The following is an 18,457-nucleotide window of genomic DNA, read 5'->3' as shown; positions in this document are numbered from 1 at the left end:
TCAAAATTTTTAAGTTTGTTACTTGCCTATTAAGAAAGGTTCAATCTTTAAATTTTAAATCATATCTTTTTAGTTTCTTGTTAGTCAAGTAATCAACTTTAATTTTCAAAATCAAATCTTTTTAAATTTCTTTTTCAAATATTTTTCAAAATAAATTTCAATCACATGTTTTTCAAAATTAATTTCAAAATCTTTTCTAAATTCTTATCTTTTCAAAATTTGATTTTCAAATCTTTTTCAATTAACTACTTAACTTTTTGTTTGATTCTTATCTTTTTCAAAACTACCTAACTAACTCTCTCTCTCTAATTTTCGAAAATCGCTTCCCTCTTTTTCAAAATTCAATTTTAATTAACTAATTATTTTAAATTTTAATTTAAATTAGTTTCTTTTTTCCTTCTTATTTTCGAATTCTAACTTTAATTTTAAATTAAAAACGAAAATATTTTTAATTTATTTTATTTTATTTTCGAATTCTCTTATCTCTCATCTCCTTCTATTTATTCATTTATCAACTAACATCCCTCTTTCACTCAAAAAATTCGAACCCACTCCTCTCCCCTGTGTTTGGATTCTTATCTTTTTCTTTTGCTACTCTTCTCTTCTTATACTTACATAAGGAATATCTATACTGTGACATAGAGGATTCCATATTTTCTTTTGTGTTCTCTTCTTTTTCATATGAGCAGGAACAAGGATAAGAATATTCTTGTTGAAGCTGATCCTGAACCTGAAAGGACTCTGAAGAGGAAGCTAAGGGAAGCTAAAGCACAACTCTCTGGAGAAAATCTGACTGAAAATTTCGAAAAAGAAGGAGACATGGCCAAAAATAATAACAAGGCAAGAAAGATGCTTGGAGACTTTACTGTACTAAATTCCAACTTACATGGAAGAAGCATCTCAATCCCTGCGATTGGAGCAAACAATTTTGAGCTAAAGCCTCAACTAGTTTCTCTGATGCAACAGAATTGCAAGTTGCATGGACTTCCATCAGAAGATCCTTTTCAGTTCTTAACTGAGTTCTTGCAGATCTGTGATACTGTTAAGACCAATGGGGTTGACTCTGAGGTCTACAGGCTTATGCTTTTCCCGTTTGCTGTAAGAGACAGAGCTAGAATATGGTTGGACTCTCAACCTAAAGATAGCCTGAACTCTTGGGATAAGCTGGTCACGGCTTTCTTAGCCAAGTTCTTTCCTCCTCAAAAGCTTAGCAAGCTTAGAGTGGATGTTCAAACCTTCAGACAAAAAGAAGGTGAATCCCTCTATGAAGCTTGGAAGAGATACAAGGAACTGACTAAAAAGTGTCCTTCTGACATGCTTTCAGAATGGACCATCCTGGATAGATTCTATGATGGTCTGTCTAAACTATCAAAGATGTCATTGGACCATTCTGCAGGTGGATCCATTCACCTAAAGAAAACGCCTGCAGAAGCTCAGGAACTCATTGACATGGTTCCAAATAACCAGTTCATGTACACTTCTGAAAGGAATCCTGTGAGTAATGGGATGCCTCAGAGGAAGGGAGTTCTTGAAATTGATACTCTGAATGCCATATTGGCTCAGAATAAAATATTGACTCAGTAAGTCAATATGATTTCTCAGAGTCTGAATGGATTACAAGCTGCATCCAACAGTACTCAAGAGGTATCTTCTAAAGAAGAAGCTTATGATCCTGAGAATCCTGCAATAGCAGAGGTGAATTACATGGGGGAACCCTATGGGAATACCTATAATCCCTCATGGAAAAATCATCCAAATTTCTCATGGAAGGATCAACAAAAGCCTCAACAAGGCTTTAATAATGGTGGAAGAAACAGGTTTAGCAATAGCAAGCCTTTTCCATCATCCACTCAGCAACAGACAGAGAATTCTGAGCAAAATCCATCTAGCTTAGCAAATATAGTCTCTGATCTATCTAAGGCTACTTTCAGTTTCATGAATGAAACAAGGTCCTCCATTAGAAATTTCGAGGCACAAGTGGGCCAGCTGAGTAAAAGGGTCACTGAAACTCCCCCTAGTACTCTCCCAAGCAATACAGAAGAAAATCCAAAGAGAGAGTGCAAGGCCATTGATTTGACCATCATGGCCGAACCTAAAAGGGAGGAGAAGGACGTGAATCCTAGTGAGGAAGACCTTCTGGGATGCTCAGTGACCAATAAGGAGTTTCTCTTTGAGGAACGAAAGGAATCCGAGGCTCATCTAGATACCATAGAGATTCCATTGAACCTCCTTCTGCCCTTCATGAGCTCTGATGAGTATTCTTCCTCTGAAAAGGATGAAGACATTACTGAAGAGCAAGTTGCCAAGTACCTTGGTGCAATCATGAAGCTGAATGCCAAATTATTTGGTAATGAGACTTGGGAAGACGAACCTCCCTTGCTCACCAATGAAATAAATGCATTGGATAGGCAGAAATTACCTCAAAAGAAATAGGATCCTGGTAAATTCTTAATTCCCTGTAACATAGGCACCATGACCTTTGAGAAGGCTCTGTGTGACCTGGGGTCAGGAATAAACTTAATGCCACTCTCTGTAATGGAGAAACTTGGGATCTTTGAGGTGCAAGCTGCTAGAATCTCATTAGAGATGGCAGACAACTCAAGAAAACAGGCTTATGGACTAGTAGAGGACGTGTTAGTAAAGGTTAAAGGCCTTTACATCCCTGCTGATTTCATAATCCTAGACACTGGGAAGGATGATGATGAATCCATCATCCTTGGAAGACCCTTCCTAGCCACAGCAAGAGCTGTGATTGATGTGGACAGAGGAGAATTGATCCTTCAACTGATTGAGGACAACCTTGTGTTTAAAACTCAAGGATCTCCTTCTGTAACCATGGAGAGTAAGCATGAAAAGCTTCTCTCACTACAGAGTCAACCAAAGCCCCCACAGTCAAACTATAAGTTTGGTGTTGGGAGGCCACAACCAAACTCTAAGTTAGGTGTTGAACCCCCACATTCAAACTCTAAGTTTGGTGTTGGGAGGTTCCAACAATGCTCTGAACATCTGTAAGGCTCCATGAGAGCTCACTGTCAAGCTATTGACATTAAAGAAGTGCTTGTTGGGAGGCAACCTAATGTTATTTAATTATATCTATTTTATTTTATTATTATTTCGTGTTTTATTAGGTTGATGATCATGTGGAGTCACAAAAACTACTGAAAAATCAAAAACAGAATAAAAAATAGCATTAAAAATAGCACACCCTGGAGGAGGAGTATTATGTCGTTTAAACGCCAGAAACAAGCATCTGTCTGGCGTTTAACGCCAGAAACAAGCATCTGTCTGGCGTTTAACGCCAGAAACAAGCACCAAGCTGGTGTTTAACGCTAGAAACAAGCATCTACCTGGCGTTAAATGCCAGAAACAGGCTACATTTGGGCGTTTAACGCCAGAAACAAGCAGCAGTCTGGCGTTAAACGCCAAGATTGCACAGCAAGGGCATTTTACACGCCTAATTAGAGCAGGGATGTTAAGTCCTTGGCCCTACTGGATCTGTGGACCCCACAGGATCTGTAGATCCCACAGGATTCCTACCACTTTTTCTCTCCTCTTCACACCTTTTCATAACCCTTGATGAGCGGATATTTTATACGCTTTTTGGGGTTAATTTCACATAGTTTTGAGTATGTTCTAGTTAGTTTTTAGTCTATTTTCATTAGTTTTTAGGAAAAATTCATATTTCTGGACTTTACTATGAGTTGTGTGTTTTTCTGTAATTTCAGGTATTTTTCTGGCTGAAATTGAAGGAGCTGAGCAAAAATCTGATTCAGGCTGAAAAAGGACTGCTGATGTTGTTGGATTCTGACCTCCCTGCACTCAAAGTGGATTTTCTGGAGCTACAGAACTCAAAATGGCATTCTTCCAATTGCGTTGGAAAGTAGACATCTAGGGCTTTCCAGCAATATATAATAGTTCATACTTTGCACAAGGATAGACGATGTAAACTGGCGTTCAACGCTAGTTCTCTGCCCAATTCTGGCGTCCAGCGCCAGAAAAGGATCAAAAGCTGGAGTTGAACGCCCAAACTGGCACATAAACTGGCATTCAACTCCACAAATGGCCTCTGCACGTGACTTGCTTAAATCTCAGCCCCAGCACACACCAAGTGGGCCCCAGAAGTGGATCTCTGCATCATCCATCATAGTCTACTCACTTTTTGTAAACCTAGGCTACTAGTTTAGTATTTAAACAACTTTTAGAGACTTATTTTGTATCTCATGACATTTTAGATCTAAACTTTGTACTCTTTGACGGCATGAGTCTCTAAACTCCATTGTTGGGGGTGAGGAGCTCTACTGTGTCTCGATGAATTAATGCAAGTAATTCTGTTTTCCATTCAAACACGCTTGTTCCTATCTAAGATGTTCATTCGCGCTTAACTGTGATGAAGGTGATGATCCATGACAATCATCACCTTCCTCAAACCATGAACGTGTGCCTGACAACCACCTCCGTTCTATATCCGATTGAATGAGTGTCTCTTAGATTCCTTAATCAGAATCTCCGTGGTATAAGCTAGAATTGATGGCGGCATTCATGAGAATCCGGAAACTCTAAACCTTGTCTGTGGTATTCCGAGTAGGATTCAATGATCGAATGACTGTGACGAGCTTCAAACTCGCGAGTGCTGGGCATTAGTGACAGACGCAAAAGGATGAAGAATCCTATTCCAGTATGATCGAGAACCGACAGATGATTAGCCGTGCTGTGACAGAGCATGCGAGCATATTCTTCACTGAGAGGATGGGATGTAGCCATTGACGACGGTGATCCCCTACATACAGCTTGCCATAGGAGGACGTGCGTGCGTGAGCAAGAAGACAGAGGAAAGCAGAGATTCAGAAGACAAAGCATCTCCAAAACTCCAACATATTCTCCATTACTGCATAACAAGTAACCTTTAATCCATGTTCTCTTGTCTATTTGCAATTCAACTGATAAACATAATTGACTTCCTGACTAAGATTTACAAAATAACCATAGATTGCTTCAATCCAACAATCTCTGTGGGATTCGACCCTTACTCACGTAAGGTATTACTTGGACGACCCAGTGCACTTGCTGGTTAGTGGTACGAGTTGTGAAAAGTGTGATTCACAATTTGTGCACCAAGTTTTTGGCGCCGTTGCCGGAGATTGTTCGTGTTTGGACAACTAACGGTTTATTTTGTTGCTTAGATTAGGAAAAATTTCTCTTTTTGTTTAGAGTCTCGTATTATTGTCGTGTTAAAATCTTAGAATCCTTATTTTCTTATTAAACCTTTTTCAAAAATAATTTTTCTATTAAATCCTGTGCCAAACTTTAAGTTTGGTGTTTTCTTGTTGATTTTTCTTAAAATTTTCAAAAATTTATTTTGGTTTTCTAAAAATTTTAAGTTTGGTGTTCTTCCTTCATGTTCTTGTGTTCTTGTGAGCCTTCAAAGTGTTCTTGAGTTTTTCTTGTGTCTTGATCTTAAAATTTTTAAGTTTGGTGTTCCTTGGTGTTTTCCCTCCAAAAATTTTCGAAAATAAGGAGCATTAGATCTAAAAATTTTAAATCTTGTGCTATCTTATTGTTTTTCTCTTTCCTCTTAAAAATCAAAAATATCTTTTCTCTCTATTTTAAAAACAAATTTTCGAAATATATTTCTAAAATTCAGATTTTTTATTTCAAAATTTAAAACTTTTTTTTCAAAATCATCATATCCTTTTTAAAACTTCCTAACCAGTTTCTCTCTCCTTAGTTTTTTTTGAAAATCTTCACTCAATTTTTATTTATTTTATTTTAATTTATTTCATTTTCGAAATAAATTTATAAATAAATAAATAAAAATATTTTTTCTATTTTACATCATCTCCCTTTCTCTATCATGGACCTAAGCGGAAATGAACAGTCCAGGAGGACTTTGGGGTCATATTCTAACCCCTCTACTGCTTCATATGGGAGTAGTATCTGCATACCCTCCATTGGAGCCAGTAGCTTTGAGTTGAATCCTCAACTCATTATCATGGTGCAGCAAAGTTGCCAGTATTCCGGTCTTCCACAGGAAGAACCTACAGAGTTTCTGGCACAGTTTTTACAAATTGCTGACACAGTACATGATAAAGAAATAGATCAGGATGTCTACAGACTATTACTGTTTCCATTTGCTGTAAAAGATCAAGCTAAGAGGTGGTTGAATAACCAACCTAAAGCCAGCATAAGGACATGGAAACAGCTGACAGAAAAGTTCCTGAATCAATATTTCCCTCCAAAAAGGATGACACAGCTAAGGCTGGACATCCAAGGATTTAAACAAGGAGATAATGAATCTCTTTATGATGCCTGGGAGAGATACAGGGAGATGCTACGAAAATGCCCCTCTGAAATGTTTTCAGAGTGGGTTCAGTTAGACATCTTCTACTATGGGCTTGCAGAAGGAGCCCAGATGTCTCTAGATTACTCAGCTGGTGGATCTATCCACATGAGAAAGACAATTGAAGAGGCTCAAGATCTCATTGATACAGTTGCCAGGAATCAGCATCTGTACCTAAGCAGCAACCCTTCCATGAATGAAGAGGTTAAAACAGTAACTGCTGAACTCAGTCCTGTAAAACAAGCTGCTGAATTCAATCAGCAATTGGACTTTCTAACAAAGCAGCTAGCCGAATTTAAAGACAGGTTACAAGAGACAAGGATGGCTAATATTCATATGGACGAACAGTTTAAGCAAACAAAGCAGCAGCTGTCAAGGCAAATAGCAGAAGAATGCCAAGCAGTTCAACTAAGAAGTGGGAAGACATTAAATACCCCACCTCAAGGCAGCAAAAAGCTAAGAAATGAGCAAACCACCCAAAATTCACCTGAGGACAGTAAGAGCCCAGGGAAAAATAATTCTGGTGCTAAAACGCCAGAAAATTGGTGGAAGGCTGGCGCTGAACGCCCAGACCATGGCCAAAACTGGCGTTCAACGCCAGGAACAAAGCAGGACTGGCGTTCAACGCCAGAAATGGGCAAGGATCTGGCGTTGAACGCCCAAAATGGGCAGGATCTAGCGCTGAACGCCCAAATCGGGCACAATTCTGGCGCTCAAACGCCAGGAACAGACAAGGAGTTGGCTTCTCACGTCACTCCAGCTTCGAACCCTGGCACTCAATTGCCAGTGAGGGATCAGACACACATAAGTGCTGATGACAACCCCTCTAAAAAGGCTTCTTCAACCACTTCTGTAGGCAATAAACCTGCAGCAACTAAGGTTGAAGAATATAAAGCCAAGATACCTTATCCTCAAAAACTCCGTAAAGAGGAGCAGGATAAGCAATTTGCTCGCTTTGCAGATTATCTCAGGACTCTTGAAATAAAGATTCCATTTGCAGAAGCACTTGAGCAAATACCTTCTTATGCCAAGTTCATGAAAGAGATCTTGAGTCATAAAAAGGATTGGAGAGAAACAGAAAGAGTTCTCCTCACTGAAGAATGCAGTGCAGTCATTCTGAAGAGCTTTCCTGAAAAGCTTAAAGATCCTGGGAGTTTTCTGATACCATGCATATTAGAAGATAATTGCACCAAGACAGCTTTATGCGATCTTGGGGCAAGCATCAACCTAATACCTGCATCCACTATCAGGAAGCTTGGCTTAACTGAAGAAGTTAAACCAACCCGGATATGTCTCCAACTTGCTGATGGTTCCACTAAATACCCATCAGGCGTGATTGAAGACATGATTGTCAGAGTTGGGCCATTCGCCTTTCCCACTGACTTTGTTGTGCAGGAAATGGAGGAGCACAGGAGTGCTACTCTCATTCTAGGAATACCCTTCCTAGCAACTGGACGATCCCTCATTGACGTCCAACAGGGGGAAATAACCCTGAGAGTCAATGATGATGAGTTTAAGTTGAACGCTGTCAAAGCCATGCAGCATCCAGACACATCAACAGACTGCATGAAAGTTGATCCTATTGACTCATTGGTAGAAGAGATCAACATGGCTGAGAGTCTCGAATCAGAGTTGGAAAACATCTTTAAAGATGTTCAGCCTGATTCGGAGGATTTAGAGGACATGAAGGAGCCTCTGAAATTTCTTCTGAAAGAGGAAAAACCTCCTAAACCCGAGCTCAAGCCATTACCACCATCCTTGAAATATGCATTTCTGGGAGAAGGTGACACTTTTCCAGTGATCATAAGCTCTGCTTTAAATTCACAGGAAGAGGAAGCACTTATTCAAGTGCTAAGGACACACAAGACAGCTCTTGGGTGGTCCATAGGTGACCTTAAGGGCATAAGCCCAGCTAGGTGCATGCACAAAATCTTATTGGAGGATAATGCTAAACCAGTGGTTCAACCACAGAGGCGGCTAAATCCAGCCATGAAAGAAGTAGTGCAGAAAGAGGTCACCAAACTACTAGAGGCTGGGATTATTTATCCTATTTCTGATAGCCCCTGGGTGAGCCCTGTCCAAGTCGTCCCAAAAAAGGGAGGCATGACAGTGATTCATAATGAAAAAAATGAACTGGTTCCTACAAGAACAGTTACAGGGTGGCGCATGTGTATTGACTACAGAAGGCTCAATACAGCCACTAGAAAGGATCATTTTCCTTTACCATTCATAGACCAGATGCTAGAAAGACTAGCAGGTCATGATTATTACTGCTTTTTGGATGGCTACTCAGGCTATAACCAGATTGCAGTAGATCCCCAGGATCAAGAGAAAACAGCATTCACATGTCCATCTGGAGTGTTTGCTTACAGAAGGATGCCATTTGGGCTATGTAATGCGCCTGCAACCTTCCAGAGATGCATGCTATCTATTTTCTCTGATATGGTGGAAAAATTTCTGGAAGTCTTCATGGATGACTTCTCAGTATATGGAGACTCATTCAGCTCCTGTCTTGATCACCTGAAACTTGTTCTGAAAAGATGCCAAGAAACCAACCTAGTTTTAAACTGGGAAAAGTGTCACTTCATGGTGACTGAAGGAATTGTCCTTGGGCATAAAATCTCAAACAAGGGAATAGAGGTGGATCAAGCAAAAATAGAGGTAATTGAAAAATTGCCACCACCTGCCAATGTTAAGGCAATCAGAAGCTTTCTGGGGCATGCAGGATTCTATAGGAGGTTTATAAAGGATTTTTCAAAAATCGCAAAACCTCTAAGCAATTTGCTAGCTGCTGACACGCCATTTGTGTTTGACACAGAGTGCCTGCAGGCGTTTGAAATGCTGAAAGCTAAGCTGGTCACAGCACCAGTCATTTCTGCACCAGACTGGACGTTACCATTTGAGCTAATGTGTGATGCTAGTGATCATGCCATTGGTGCAGTATTGGGACAGAGGCATGACAAGCTTCTGCATGTCATTTATTATGCCAGTCGCATTCTAAATGATGCCCAGAAAAATTACACAACCACAGAGAAAGAATTACTTGCAATGGTTTACGCCATTGACAAGTTCAGATCATACTTAGTAGGATCAAAAGTGATTGTGTATACTGACCATGCTGCTCTTAAATATCTACTCACAAAGCAGGATTCAAAACCCAGGCTCATCAGATGGGTATTGCTTCTGCAAGAGTTTGATATAGAAATAAGAGACAGAAAAGGGACAGAGAACCAAGTGGCTGATCATCTGTCCCGGATAGAGCCAGTGGAAGGGACGTCCCTCCCCTTTCTTGAGATCTCTGAGACGTTTCCTGATGAGCATTTATTTGCCATTCAGGAAGCACCATGGTTTGCCGATATTGCAAACTATAAAGCTGCAAGGTTCATACCCAAGGAGTACAACAGGATACAAAAGAAGAAATTAATTACTGATGCAAAGTACTACTTGTGGGATGAACCTTATCTCTTTAAGAGATGTGCAGACGGAATTATCCGTAGGTGTGTGCCTAGAGAAGAAGCACAGAGGATCCTATGGCATTGCCATGGATCTCAATATGGAGGCCATTTCGGAGGTGAGCGAACAGCCACCAAGGTCCTCCAATGTGGCTTCTATTGGCCCACACTCTATAAAGATTCCCGAGAATTTGTACGTAATTGTGACAGTTGCCAAAGAGCTGGTAATCTGCCTCATGCTTACACCATGCCTCAACAAGGAATCTTGGAAATTGAGTTGTTTGACGTATGGGGAATTGACTTCATGGGACCTTTCCTACCATCATACTCAAACACTTATATTCTGGTGGCAGTTGACTATGTATCAAAATGGGTTGAGGCTATTGCCACACCCACCAATGATACTAAAACAGTGCTGAAGTTCCTCTAGAAACATATCTTTAGCAGGTTTGGTGTCCCTAGAGTACTAATCAGTGATGGGGGCACTCACTTCTGCAATAAACAGCTTTACTCTGCCATGGTTCGGTATGGAATTCGTCACAAGGTGGCCACTCCATATCATCCACAAACCAATGGGCAAGCTGAAGTCTCTAACAGAGAATTAAAGAGAATCCTGGAACGGACAGTAAATACCCGTAGAAAGGATTGGGCACGGAGCTTGGATGATGCTCTGTGGGCTTACAGGACAGCATTCAAGACCCCCATAGGGACATCTCCATACCAACTCGTGTATGGTAAGGCATGTCACCTGCCCGTGGAACTAGAACATAAGGCCTACTGGGCAACCAGATTCCTAAACTTTGATGCCAAATTAGCAGGAGAAAAACGATTGCTCCAGCTAAATGAGCTAGAGGAATTCAGATTCACAGCTTTCAAAAATGCCAAGCTTTATAAAGAAAAATAAAAAAAATGGCATGACAGAAAGCTGTCATCTAGAATCTTTGAACCAGGACAGAAGGTCCTGTTGTTTAACTCTAGACTCAGGCTATTCCCCGGGAAACTGAAATCCCGGTGGAGGGGACCATACGTGATTACAAGTGTATCACCATATGGTTATGTGGAGCTTCAAGATATTGATTCTGATAAGAAGTTCGTTGTCAATGGACAGAGAATTAAGCATTATCTTGAAGGCAACATTGAGCAAGAATGCTCAAAGCTGAAGCTAGATTAAAAGCTCAGCAAGGTCCAGCTAAAGACAATAAAGAAGCGCTTGCTGGGAGGCAACCCAGCCATGGGGCATCAATCCTCTAAGCATTTTGCCCTATTTCTATTTTTATTTTTATTTGTTTATATAAAGTTTATTGATAATAAGGTAAATAATCATTTACAGAAGACCTTGGCACACAAAACAGAGAAAAAGAGCTCACTGGCAAGAAAACGCCAGTAAAAGTATATTTTGGGCGTTCAACGCCCAAAATGGGCATCCACTGGGCGTTGAACGCCAGTAATGGTAGCAATCTGGGTGTTCAACGCCAGAAAGGGGCACCCACTGGGCGTTGAACGCCAGTAATGGCAGCAGCTGGGCGTTGAACGCCCAGGAGAGCAGCATTTGGGCGCTGAACGCCCAAAACAGGCAGTGCTTGGGCGTTCAAACGCCAGGATAGCAAGGAGGAGCCAAACTCATTTTTCCACACGTATTTCCATTCTAATTTCAAATTTTATGTTTCAATGCATGATTTTTACATGAACATGTTAAGAACCCTGATTTCTGAAATCCTTAATTTCTAAAAATCCCTCTTTCCAAATTCAATCCAACTCTTTTCAAATCTTTTCTGAAAACAAATCTATCTTTTTCACTCTAAAATCCTTTCAACTAATCCATATCTTTTTCAAATCTCCATATTATCTTTTTCAAAATTCAGATTTATCTTTTTCAAAAATCTATCATATCTTTTCAAAATTAAACTATATCTTTTATCTTATCTTTTTCAACTCAATCTTTTTATCTTATCTTTTCCAATTTTTCGAAAACACACCCCCCCATCCCTTTAAATTTGAGTTCGGCCTCCCTCCTCCTCCATCAACAATTGCACCTAGCTCTCCTTCTATCCCTCTCCTTTCTTTTCTTTTGCTTGAGGACAAGCAAACCTCTAAGTTTGGTGTGTTTATCCGAAATCACTAAGATCATGGCTCCTAAAGGAAAACAACCCACTCCAAGAGGCAAGAAAGAGAGCGTTCCAAAACCACTTTGGAATCAAGGGAAGTTCTTATCTAAAGAACATTCAGACCATTATCTTAAAATAATGGGTCTGAGATCAGTGATCCCGGAAGTTAGATTCGATCTGAAAGAAGATGAATATCCGGAGATCCAGGAGCAAATTCGAATCAGGAACTGGGAAGTCCTAGCTAATCCTAAAACGAAAGTGGGAAGGAACATGGTCCAGGAGTTCTATGCTAATATGTGGCAGACTGACAAGCAAAAACTATCTGGAACTGCCTTCTATGAATATTGGACCATGGTCAGAGGAAAGATTGTTCATACCACCCCTGACAAGATCAGAGAGATCTTAAAGCTACCTCAGCTAAAGGATGATCCAGATTCCTACAACAGGAGGATGATGAGAGCAGACATTGACCTGGATAAGATTCTAGAGGACATATGTATCCCTGGAGCCAGGTGGACCACCAACACAAAGGGTGTCCCAAATCAACTCAAGAGAGAGGATCTCAAACCAGTCGCCAGAGGATGGCTAGACTTCATTGGGCATTCTCTGTTGCCTACTAGCAACCGTTCTGAAGTCACAGTTAAAAGAGCAGTGATGATCCATTGCATCATGATGGAAAAGGAAGTGGAGGTTCATCAGCTGATTTCAGCTGAACTCTACAAAATTGCTAACAAAAATTCTAAAGAGGCCAGGTTGGCTTATCCAAGCGTGATTTCTCTGCTCTGCAAGAACGCTGGAGTGAGGATGGGAATAACTGAGTATATCTCAATTGAGAAGCCAATCACTAAAGCATCAATGGAAAAACAACAAGCACAGGATGATCCCATCAAGAAGAGAGCACAGGAATTCCTCCCAGAGATCCCTAAATCTGAATACTGGGAGTATCTTGAGACATCTATTACCAAGATACGGGAAGCTATGGAGCAAATAATAAAAGAACAGAAGGAACACAGTCAAATGCTGACCTATATGTTTAAAGAACAAGAGGAGCAAGGGCGTGACTTAAAGGAATTGAAGCGCCAAAAGTCTTCTCTTGTAGGACCAAGCACCCCAAGGATCAGAGGAACCCCTGTTCCCCCAGAATAAAGGTTGTTAATTTCCAATTTCTGCCTTAACTCTGTGACAGTGTCCTTATAGAAGTTTACCTTAGGAGACATATAGTAGTAATTAGTATCTATTTTGATTTTATCTCCAATTAAGCTATAGTTTATTTTTCTCATCATCAGCAAACATGAATAAAGTAGTAGATCTTTTGAATAAGAGGCAATAAAATTTCGAGTTTTAATAAGAGAAATTCTAATTAGTTAAATGTGGTGGCAATGCTTTCTGTCTTCTGAATGAATGCTTGAACAGTGCATATGTCTTTTGAATTTGTTGTTTAAGACTGTTAAATATGTTGGCTCTTGAAAGAATGATGAACATGAGACATGTTATTGATAATCTGAAAAATCATAAAAATGATTCTTGAAGCAAGAAAAAGCAGCAAAGAACAAAGCTTGCAGAAAAAAAAAGAGAAGAGAAAAAAAAGCAAGCAGAAAAAGCCAATAACCCCTTAAAACCAAAAGGCAAGGGCAAATAAAAAGGATCCCAAGGCTTTGAGCATTAGTGGATAGGAGGACTTAAAGGACTAAAATCCTGGTCTAAGCGGCTAAACCAAGCTGTCCCTAACCATGTGCTTGTGGCGTGAAGGTGTCAAGTGAAAACTTGAGACTGAGCGGTTAAAGTCAAGGTCCAAGGCAAAAAGAAGAGTGTGCTTAAGAACCCTGGACACCTCTAATTGGGGACTTTAGCAAAGCTGAGTCACAATCTGAAAGGTTCACCCAATTATGTGTCTGTGGCATTTATGTATCCGGTGGTAATACTGGAAAACAAAGTGCTTAGGGCCACGGCCAAGACTCATAAAGAAGCTGTGTTCAAGAATCATCACACTGAACTAAGAGAATCAACAACACTATCTGAATTCTAAGTTCCTATAGATGCCAATCACTCTGAGCTTCAATGGATAAAGTGAGATGCCAAAACTGTTCAGAAGCAAAAAGCTACTAGCCCTGCTCATCTAATTAGAATCTGAGCTTCACTCAAAAACTCTGAGATATTATTGCTTCTCAACCTATTAGTCTTCTATTTTATTTGTCTAGTTGCTTGAGGACAAGCAACAGTTTAATTTGGTGTTGTGATGAGCGGATATTTTATACGCTTTTTGGGGTTAATTTCATATAGTTTTGAGTATGTTCTAGTTAGTTTTTTGTCTATTTTCATTAGTTTTTAGGAAAAATTCATATTTCTGGACTTTACTATGAGTTGTGTGTTTTTTTGAAATTTCAGGTATTTTTCTGGCTGAAATTGAAGGAGCTGAGCAAAAATCTGATTCAGGCTGAAAAAGGACTACTGATGCTGTTGGATTCTGACCTCCCTGCACTCAAAGTGGATTTTCTGGAGCTACAGAACTCGAAATGGCATGCTTCCAATTGAGTTGGAAAGTAGACATCTAGGGCTTTCCAGAAATATATAATAGTCTATACTTTGCACAAGGACAGACGACATAAACTGGCGTTCAACGCCAGTTCTCTGCCCAATTCTGGCGTCCAGCGCTAGAAAATGATCAAAAGCTGGAGTTGAACGCCCAAACTGGCACATAAACTGGAGTTCAACTCCACAAATGGCCTCTGCACGTGACTTGCTTAAATCTCAGCCCCAGCACACACCAAGTGGGCCCCATAAGTGGATCTCTGCATCATCCATCATAGTCTACTCACTTTTTGTAAACCTAGGCTACTAGTTTAGTATTTAAACAACTTTTTAGAGACTTATTTTGTATCTCATGACATTTTAGATCTAAACTTTGTACTCTTTGATGGCATGAGTCTCTAAACTCCATTGTTGAGGGTGAGGAGCTCTGCTGTGTCTCGATGAATTAATGCAAGTAATTCTGTTTTCCATTCAAACACGCTTGTTCCTATCTAAGATGTTCATTCGCGCTTAACTGTGATGAAGGTGATGATCCGTGACATTCATCACCTTCCTCAAACCATGAACGTGTGCCTAACAACCACCTCCGTTCTATATCCGATTGAATGAGTGTCTCTTAGATTCCTTAATCAGAATCTCCGTGGTATAAGCTAGAACTGATGGCGGCATTCATGAGAATCCGGAAACTCTAAACCTTGTCTGTGGTATTCCGAGTAGGATTCAATGATCGAATGACTGTGACGAGCTTCAAACTCGCGAGTGCTGGGCGTTGGTGACAGACGCAAAAGGATGAAGAATCCTATTCCAGTATGATCGAGAACCGACAGATGATTAGCCGTGCTGTGACAGAGCATGCGAGCATATTCTTCACTGAGAGGATGGGATGTAGCCATTGACGACGGTGATCCCCTACATACAGATTGCCATAGGAGGACGTGCATGCGTGAGCAAGAAGACAGAGGAAAGCAGAGATTCAGAAGACAAAGCATCTCCAAAACTCCAACATATTCTCCATTACTGCATAACAAGTAACCTTTAATCCATGCTCTCTTGTCTATTTGCAATTCAACTGATAAACATAATTGACTTCCTGACTAAGATTTACAAAATAACCATAGATTGCTTCAATCCAATAATCTCTGTGGGATTCGACCCTTACTCACGTAAGGTATTACTTGGATGACCCAGTGCACTTGCTGGTTAGTGGTACGAGTTATGAAAAGTGTGATTCACAATTTGTGCACCAACCCTCTTTCCCAAATACCCTTCACCAATCACCTCAATCACTCTTCTCCATCACCTCTTCACCATTCACATCCATCCCCTCTTCCCCATAAACCCCACCTACCTCCAAAATTCAAACTCTTTTCCCTCCCAAACCCACCCCTAATGGCCGAACCCTAAATCTTCCCCCACCCCTATATAAATCCCTCATTCCTTCTTCATTTTCACACAACACAACCATTTCTTCTTACCCTTGGCCGAATACACACCTCTCTCCCTCTCCTCCATTCTTTCTCTTCTTCTCCCTCTTTTTTTTCTTCTTTTGCTCGGGGATGAGCAAACATTTTAAGTTTGGTGTGGTAAAAAGCATTGTTTTTTGTTTTTCCATAACCATCAATGGCACCTAAGGCCAGATAATCCTCAAGAAAGAGGAAAGGAAAGGCAATTGCTTCCACCTTTGAGTCATGGGAGATGGAGAGATTCATCTCAAAGGTCCATCAAGACCACTTCTATGAAGTTGTGGCCAAGAAGAAAATGATCCCTGAGGTTCCTTTCAAGCTCAAAAAGAATGAGTATCCGGAGATCCGACTTGAGATCCAAATAAGAGGTTGGGAAGTTCTCACCAACCCCATTCAACAAGTCGGGATCTTAATGGTTCAAGGGTTCTATGCAAATGCATGGATCACTAGGAACCATGATCAAAGTGTGAACCCGAATCCAAAGCATTGGCTCACCATGGTTCAGGGGAAATACTTAGATTTCAGTCCGGAAAATGTAAGGCTGGCGTTCAACTTACCAATGATGGAAGAAAATGCACGCCCCTACACTAGAAGGGTCAACTTTGATCAAAGGTTGGACCAAGTCCTCATGGACATATGTGTAGAAGGAGCTCAATGGAAGGTTGACTCAAGAGGTAAGTCGGTTCAATTAAGAAGATTGGACCTTAAGCCTGTAGCTAGAGGATGGTTGGAGTTCATTCAGCGCTCAATCATTCCTACTAGCAACCGGTCTGATGTTACTGTAGACCGGGCCATCATGATCCATAGTATCATGATTGGAGAGGAAGTAGAGGTTCATGAGATTATACTTCAAGAACTCTACAAGGTGGCTGACAAGTCATCCACTTTGGCAAGGTTAGCCTTTCCTCACCTCATTTGCCACCTCTGCAATTCGGCTGGGATTAACATAGAGGGAAACATCCTCATTGATGAAGATAAGCCCATCACTAAGAAAAGGATGGAGCAAACAAGAGATCATGGACCTCAACAAGAGCATGAGGCAATTCCTCACCATGAAATCCCTGAGATGCCTCAGGGGATGCACTTTCCTCCACAGAATTATTGGGAGCAAATTAACACCTCCCTAGGAGAATTAAGTTCCAACATGGGACAACTAAGGATGGAGCACCAAGAGAAATCCATCATCCTCCATGAGATTAGAGAAGATCAAAGAGCTATGAGGGAGGAGCAACAAAGACAAGGAAGAGACATAGAGGAGCTCAAGAGCACCATTGGTTCCTCAAGAAAAGGAAGACGCCACCCTCACTAAGGTGGACCCGTTCCTTAATCTCCTTGTTCTTATTTTCCTATTTTTCGTTTACTATGCTTTATGTTTTATTTATGTTTGTGTCTTATTACATGATCATTAGTATTTAAGTGTCTATGTCTTAAATCTATGAATATCCTATGAATCCATCACCTCTCTTAAATAAAAACTGTTCTAAAAACAAAAGAACAAGAAGTACATGGTTTCGAATTCATCCTTGAAATTAGTTTAATTATTTTGATGTGGTGACAATACTTTTTGTTTTCTGAATGAATGCTTGAACAGTGCATATGTCTTTTGATATTGTGGTTTATGAATGTTAAATATGTTGGCTCTTGAAAGAATGATGAAAAAGGAGAAATGTTATTGATAATCTGAAAAATCATAAAATTGATTCTTGAAGCAAGAAAAAGCAGTGAATACAAAAGCTTGCGAAAAAAAATGGCGAAAAAAAAAGGAGAAAGAAAAAGAAAAAGCAAGCAGAAAAAGCCAAAAGCTCTTTAAACCAAAAGGCAAGAGCAAAAAGCCAATAGCCCTTAAAACCAAAAGGCAAGGGTAATAAAAAGGATCCAAGGCTTTGAGCATCAGTGGAGAGGAGGACTTGAAGGAATAAAATTCTGGCCTAAGCGGCTAAACCAAGCTGTCCCTAACCATGTACTTGTGGCGTGAAGGTATCAAGTAAAAACTTGAGACTGAGCGGTTAAAGTCGAGGTCCAAAGCAAAAGAAGAGTGTGCTTAAGAACCCTGGACACCTATAATTGGGGACTATAGCAAAGCTGAGCCACAATCTGAAAAGGTTCACCCAGTTATGTGTCTGTGGCATTTATGTATCCGGTGGTAATACTGGAAAACAAAGTGCTTAGGGCCACGGCCAAGACTCATAAAGTAGTTGTACTCAAGAATCAACATACTGAACTAGGAGAATCAATAACACTATCTGAATTCTAAGTTCCTATAGATGCCAATCATTCTGAACATCAAGGGATAAAGTGAGATGCCAAAACTATTCAAGAGGCAAAAAGCTACTAGTCCCGCTCATCTGATTGGAGCTAAGTTTCATTGATATTTTGGAATTTATAGTATATTCTCTTCTTTTTATCCTATTTGATTTTCAGTTGCTTGGGGACAAGCAACAATTTAAGTTTGGTGTTGTGATGAGCGGATAATTTATACGCTTTTTGGCATTGTTTTTACATAGTTTTTAGTATGATTTAGTTAGTTTTTAGTATAATTTTATTAGTTTTTAAATAAAAATCACATTTCTG

General features: G+C 40.1%; 1 non-coding gene across 1 annotated transcript; it reads right to left on the bottom strand.

Annotated features, from left to right (window-relative positions):
* Positions 1-1,212: 1,212 nt before the first annotated feature.
* Positions 1,213-1,320, bottom strand: LOC112787241 (small nucleolar RNA R71). The gene has a single exon (XR_003194663.1). It is a non-coding gene; the product is annotated as a small nucleolar RNA R71 (small nucleolar RNA).
* Positions 1,321-18,457: the final 17,137 nt, after the last annotated feature.

This window comes from Arachis hypogaea, chromosome 20, assembly GCF_003086295.3.
Source record: "Arachis hypogaea cultivar Tifrunner chromosome 20, arahy.Tifrunner.gnm2.J5K5, whole genome shotgun sequence".
Classification (NCBI taxonomy): Eukaryota; Viridiplantae; Streptophyta; class Magnoliopsida; order Fabales; family Fabaceae; genus Arachis; species Arachis hypogaea.
Note: the sequence above shows the minus strand (reverse complement) of the source record. Positions and strands in the feature narration are given on the sequence as shown.